Below are 7147 nucleotides of genomic sequence, written 5' to 3' on the forward strand. Positions count from 1 at the left end.
TGGAGAATCTGTCAGGCCCGGTCCTGTTGTGACATGCACAGCAGGGCAAGACAGTGGGTCTTATGCAACTGCACCAGTGATTAACTACAGCTGCAGAGGGGGAGGGTGGGCTTCTGTTCTTTTTCTGAAGGGAACCTGGAATACCCAAATCTACACTTCCAGGAAGAAATGCCATTTCAGCTGAGCTTGGAAGGAGCAAGGGAAGAGTGGTGGAGAGGAGTGCCGGTGAAGAGCATTCTGATAGAGCAGCTGGTGCGAAAGCCCTGGGGTGGGCAAGACTTTGGTCCATGGAAGAACAGAGAGAAGGTTGGCATAGCTGGAGCACGAGATCATGTTGGGGTTCTGAATTAGTTTCCTAGGGCTACTGTATCGAAGCACTATAAATGTGGTGGCTTAGAACAAAAGTTTTTTAAATTTTATTTATTTTTTTATTTATTGAGAGAGAGAAAGAGAGGGTCTGAGCAGGGGAGGGACAGAGAGAGAGAGAGAGGGAGAGAGAGAATCCTAAGCAGGCTTTACACTGTCAGCGCAGAGCCTGATGCAGGGCTCCATCACCCAAACCGTGAGATCTTGAACTGAGCTGAAATCAAGAGTCGGATGTTTAATCAGCTGAGCCACCCAGGCACACCCAAAAAACAGAAATTTGTTAAACAGAAATTTATTCACAGTTCTAGAAGCTGGAAGTGTGCAATGGCAGGGCCATGCTTCCTCTGAAGTCTCTAGATAAGGATCTTTTCTTGCCTCTGCACCCTTCTGGTGGCGGACCCACCCACCCGCCGTCTGGGCATTCCTCGGTTTGCAGCTGCAACCGTTCAGTCTCTGCCTCTGTCACAGGGTGTTCTTCACCCGTGTGCCTCTGTCTTCACCTTGCGTCTCCTCTTATAAGGACACCAGTCCTGTTGGATGGGGCCCACCCTGATGACTTCATCCTAACTTGATTACATCTGCAAGGACACTATCTTCCAGGTACTGGGAGGTTAAGACTTCAACATATCTTTTTGGAGGACACAATTCAACCCATAACAGGGTCAATGGTGTAAGAAGGGGATGGGAGAATGGGTCTGTGACTGGGGCCTCGGGGCCTACAGCGTGTCACAACAGCTGTATGCATGGGATCTTCCTCACCACTTCCTCTGTTCTGACAGACAGAGACCTCGAAGCTCTTCTGGGCTGACCATCTGGCATCCAAGGCGGAAGCCAAGGGTCAAAGCAGGGAAGTTAGGCCCAAGTTTCAGGCTGCCTGGCTCACAGGTTGCTGCCCTCAGGCCAGTGTTGCAGACAGTAGCATTCTATTCCACAGTCGCCCTTCTCTTAGGGCCTCCTCCTCACTTCCTGGTAGTTGCTTCTTCCCTCCAGACACTCCACAAGTGCTTGTCTGGGCCGGCACTATGTGTTTCTATTTCTAGCCCCATTACAGTTCCCATGGACCTTGTCATCAGTGTTCCTGGGAGAGCAATAAACCCCTAAACACTCATTCAGGGGACCCTGAGCCTGGGACAGAGTGTGAGTGGGATTGGAAGGCCTCTGGCTTCTGAGGTTGCCCACACAATCCCTTTCATGTGGAAAGGTCCCGGAATCCTGCTAGGATAAGGACGACATGGTGTCATATGGTAACTCTATGTTTAACTTTTTGAAGAACCAGCAGACGAGTTTCCAAAGCAGCTGTGCTGTTTTGCATTCCCACCAGCAATGCATGAGGGTTCTAATTTCTCTACATTCTAGCCTATACTTGTTTCTTATCTATCTTTTTGATTATAGCCATCCTAGTAAGTGTGAAGTAGTATCTCGTTATGGTTTTGATTTACATTTCCCTGATGGCTAATGATGTTGAGCATCCTTTTATGTGTTTATTGCCATCGTATATCTTTTGCAAGAAATGTCTATTCATATCCTTTGCCCATTGTTAAAATTAGGTTGTTGGTCTTTTAATTATAATAATAATGTATTATTGTAATTATCATAAGAGTTATTTATATATTCTAGATGCAAGTCCCTTTTCAGATATGTGCTTTGCAGAAATTTTCCCCTATTCTATGGGTTGTCTTTTCACTTTCTTTGTGGTATCCTTATATCACAAAGTTATTAACTTTGATGAAATCTAAATATCTATCTTTTCTTTTGTCACTTGTCCCTTTGGTACTATATCTAAGAAGCCATTGCCTCATCAAGGTCACCAAGGTTCAAACCTATGAGCACCTGGGTAGCTCAGCTGGCTAAGCATATGGCTTCAGCTCAGGTCATGATCTCATGGTTTGTGAGTTCAAGCCCTGATTTGGGCTGTCAGCGCAGAGCCCGCTTTGGATCCTCTGTTCCCTTCTCTCTCTGCCCCTTGCCCTGCCTCTCTTTCTCTCTCTGTCAAAAATAAATAAACATTAAGAAAAAATTTTTTAAAAACAACAACAAAGATTCAAACCTATGTTTCCTGGGGCGCCTGGGTGGCGCAGTCGGTTAAGCGTCCGACTTCAGCCAGGTCACGATCTCGCGGTCTGTGAGTTCGAGCCCTGCGTCAGGCTCTGGGCTGATGGCTCAGAGCCTGGAGCCTGTTTCCGATTCTGTGTCTCCCTCTCTCTCTGCCCCTCCCCCGTTCATGCTCTGTCTCTCTCTGTCCCAAAAATAAATAAACGTTGAAAAAAAAAATTAAAAAAAAAACACCTATGTTTCCTTCTAAGAATTTAATAGTTTTGGCTCTTACATTTAGGTCTTTGGTCCATTTTGAATTTTTTGGATGTGGTTTGAGTGAGGGGGTCACAGTCATTCTTTTGCCTGTAGATATCCAGTTGTCCCAGCACCATTTGTTGATAAGACTATCTTTCTCCATTGAATTGTTTTGGCACCATTGGCAAAAATCAATCGACCAGGAATGTGAGATTTTTTTTGTGAATTATCAGTTCTTTTCCACTTATCTGGAAGTCTATCCTTATGCCAGTTTGTACCATCTTGATTACTATAGCTTTGTAGTAAGTTTTGAAATAAGGAAGTATGAATCCTCCAACTTTGATCTTCTTTTTCAAGGTTATTTTGGCTATTCTGGGACCCATAAATTTCCATATGAATTTTAGGATCACCTTGTCAACTTCTGCAAGGATGCCAGCTGAAATTTTGACAAGGTTTGCACTGAATCTATAGGTCAATTTGAGGAGTATTACCATCTCTTTTTTTTTTTTCCTAATATTTGTGTTTATTTATTTAGAGAGACAGCATGCAGTGTTGGAGTAGGGGCAGAAAGAGAGGGGGAGAGAGAATCCCAAGCAGGCTCCAGACTGTCAGCGAAGAGTCTGATGCAAAGCTCAGTCTCTGAACTGTGAGATCAGGACCTGAGCCGAAATCAAGCATTGAAAACTTAACCAACTGAGCCCCCCAGGCACCCCTCTATTCTCCTTTTTCACTAAGGAACATATCATAGGCATATTTGTGGGTCAATAAAAATAAAGTCACATCATAATTTTTGGTGTGTGCCCAGTATTCTTTAGTATAGAATTATGAGTCATGATTGAAGGAGCCACCTGTTATTGGGCCCTTAGATTCTTTAAAATTTTTCTTTAAAAAAATTTGCAATGAACATAAGGAGGTGCATCTTTGTGCGCTTTCTTTTCTGATTGTTAGGAGCGATTCTCAGAAGTGGGATTGAGGGGTCAAAGATTATGTGTATTTTTTGAGCTTCTGATGGACAGTACCAAAAGGCTCACTAGATGTAGGCTGTTTGCTTTAGAAACAAAATAGAGAAAAATGAGCAAATAGGTAACAACCCAAACTTTCAACACCACGGGATCAGTTAAAATAACGATGGTACATGCATAGAGCGGCAGGGTAAGCAGCTGCAACAAATAATGTACATTTGCTGACACTGAGGGACACTTAGAGGATACTTTGAAGTCACAGAACTGGTTACAAATAGTTCATATTAAGTAAACTCTGGTGCCTCCACTCAATAAATACTCTTTGGCTCTTTAAAAATTGAAGCAGCTCCCTGAGGGGCTCAGTCTGTTAAGCATCTGACTTCAGCTCAGGTCATGATCCCACAGTTTGTGTGTGAGTTTGAGCCCGGCGTCGGACTCTGTGCTGACAGCTCGGAGCCTGGAGCCTGCTTCGGATTCTGTATCTCACTCTCTGCACCTCCCCAGCTCTCTCTCTCTCTCTCTTTCTCTTTCTCTCTCAAAAATAAATAAACACTAAAAAAAAAAAAAAAAAAATGAGGCCTCTCCTTATGAACTGATATGGAAATATCTGAGAGATTATAGTGAGGTGAAAGAGCACACTGCAGAACAGTGAATGTGGAAACAACACGGTAGCTGTGCATATACATTTGTAAGAAGATGGTGAAGGTGGTGAACTTCAAGGAGGGCCACTGAGTGGGCACAAGTGAGAGAGGGAGACTCACTTGCAGCTGCATGTCATTATGTGCTTTTGTACCTTTTAAATTTTATATTGTGTGCATTATTACCTATTCAGACATTAAATAAAATAGCAGTAAACCACAATATTTGTATTATGATCCCATTTTTATTTTTTAAAGTAGATATGGATATTTGCACGAGAAAAACTCTGGTTGTAAATACAACATAATGTTCATAATGGTTACTTTGGAAGGAGATTTGGGGTACCTGGAGGTTTAAAGAGATATCCACAAATCTTTGATATTCCTCCCTTCAAAAGGTGGAGACTAATCCCCTCCCAAGCATGGGACTAACTAGACCATAAGTCAGTGTGGCTTCTTCTTTATTCTCTTTCTTGGATACCTTGTTCTGGGGACAGTCAGCCACCATGTCATAAGATACTCACACAGCTATGGAGACGTCTAAGTTGTGAGCTTCAAGGCCTCCTACCAACAACCAGCAACATCTTGTCCGGCGCACAAATAGGCAAACTTGTCAGTGAAACCCCCAGCCCTGGTCAAGCCTTTAGATCATGGCAGCTCTGGCTGACATCCTGATTGCAATCTCATGAGAAATCCTGAGCCAGAACCACCCAATTAATCCACTCACTCCAAAATTCCTGCATCTGAGAAACTGTGAGATAATCAGTGTTTGTTGTTTGAAGCTACTAAGTTTGGAGGTAATTTGTTACACAACAATAAATGCAATAATACAAGGTAATTTTCGATTTTCATTTTGTTTATTTTATTTAGAAATGTTTACTGAAATGAACACATATTGTTTGAGTAATCAAAACTGAGAAAGAAATGAGCCAGAGAACAATGGGAAAACAGCTAAGAAAGAAAGAAAGAAAGAAAGAAAGAAAGAAAGAAAGAAAGAAGAAAGAAAGAAAAAAAGAGAAAGAGAAAGAAGGAAGGAAGGAAGGAAGGAAGGAAGGAAGGAAGGAAGGAAGGAAGAAAAACAGCTCAGTCTGAAGTTCATTAACTCAGCTGCATGATCCTTACATGGGCACACTCTGGCCTTCTAGCAGTTTGAGTGAAGCATCCTAAGGGCTTTAAAGGACCTCAGGTGCACTTCAACTTACCATCAAAAGGCTGCTGCCTCCCTGGCCTGTGTTCATGGGAATGTAGTATCTGCATCAAGGATGGTGACCTTGTGAATCTCCCAGACCCCACATCAGATCAGAGCTGGGCATTAGACACCGGTTTCTAGAAGCTGTTGAAGGGCTGGAAGTTGTCTCATCCTTCTTTTGGGGGGCCCTTGTCTCCTAGCACCTTCCTCAGTTGTGCACTCCGACAAGACTGGGCCTTGTCAGTGTCCCAGACACTCCATGCTCTCTCTCCCTGCCTAGATGTCTCTTCCTGTCCCCTGCGCTGTGCACCAAGCCTCCCCCCTGACACTGCATGATGCTGCATTTCCCGGCAAGCAGACTAAGCTCAGGACATGAGCAAAACCCTCCCAATTGTTTCCCCCAAATTTTCTTTAAAACTTTGACATCTGAACAGCCTTGAAGCTGTTCTCCTTTGCCTGACCACAGAGAGATCTCCCCAGGAAGACTTCTCAGACCCCATGCTAGGTGAGGGCCTTGCCTTCTGCTCTGTGTCAGTCCAGATCTTTCCTATTTGGGCCTTGTGCATGTTTTATTGTTACTGCTGGTTCGGTTGCTGGTTTCTTGTACAGTCTGTAAGCCTTGGAGGGCAGCATCAACCTTGCTTATTCTCTGCTGTGGCCCCAAGGCCTGACGTAAGGTAAATGCTCTGCATGCAGTCATGAATGATGAACAAACAAATGAATTCAGGACACCTGAGCAATCTCTTCAACTGTCTGAAGGGCTGTAGAAGACAGAAAAGCCTTCCTCTTTGTAACCATAGAAGGCAGAACTAGGACAAATCCAAGTGAGTATCAAATTTTGGTTCTTTTTTTATTTTTTTAACGTTTGATCAGTTTTTTTTTAATTTTTTTTTCAACATTTATTTATTTTTGGGACAGAGAGACAGAGCATGAACGGGCGAGGGGCAGAGAGAGAGGGAGACACAGAATCGGAAACAGGCTCCAGGCTCTGAGCCATCAGCCCAGAGCCCGACGTGGGGCTCGAACTCACGGACCGCGAGATTGTGACCTGGCTGAAGTCGGACGCTTAACCGACTACGCCACCCAGGCGCCCTAAGGTTTGTTCAGTTTTGAGAGACAGAGACAGAGCATGAGCGGGGGAGGGGCAGAGGAGAGAGGGAGACACAGAATCTGAAGCAGGCTCCGGTTCTGAGCTGTCAGCACAGAGCCCAACGCAGGGCTTGAACTCACAAACTGCGAGATCATGATCTGAACTGAAGTCAGCTGCTTAACCAACTGAGCCACCCAGGTGCCCCTAATTTTGGTTCCAAATCGGGAAGAATCTTCTAATAATATAGGCTGCCTAGGAGGTGGTGAGCTGTGATCACCAAAAGGGTTTACAAGAAGCCTGGTGGGCTCTCTGTGAGGGATGGGCTACAGAGAGAATACTGGACAGAATGTGTGAGTTCCTACGATCCCAGACAAGCTGGGCTATTGAGGAAGTCATGAGGGTGTCTTTTGGTGGGGGAGGGGCAAGGAGGTAAATTTGTTTTTTCCACTTGAAGAACTTGCTTGTGATGGAGACTGAGTACAGCTGGTCTGGTTCACCCATCCACATTTTCCCATCCCAACCCGTCTTTTCTCAGACCCATGAAAGGCTGTGTGGCTAGCACTGGTGACACCTGGTGGCCATTTGGACTAGGAGAGAGGCAGCCCTACCACCT

This window comes from Herpailurus yagouaroundi, unplaced genomic scaffold (genome assembly GCF_014898765.1).
Source record: "Herpailurus yagouaroundi ecotype Mexico unplaced genomic scaffold, PumYag 192, whole genome shotgun sequence".
NCBI lineage: Eukaryota > Metazoa > Chordata > Mammalia > Carnivora > Felidae > Herpailurus > Herpailurus yagouaroundi.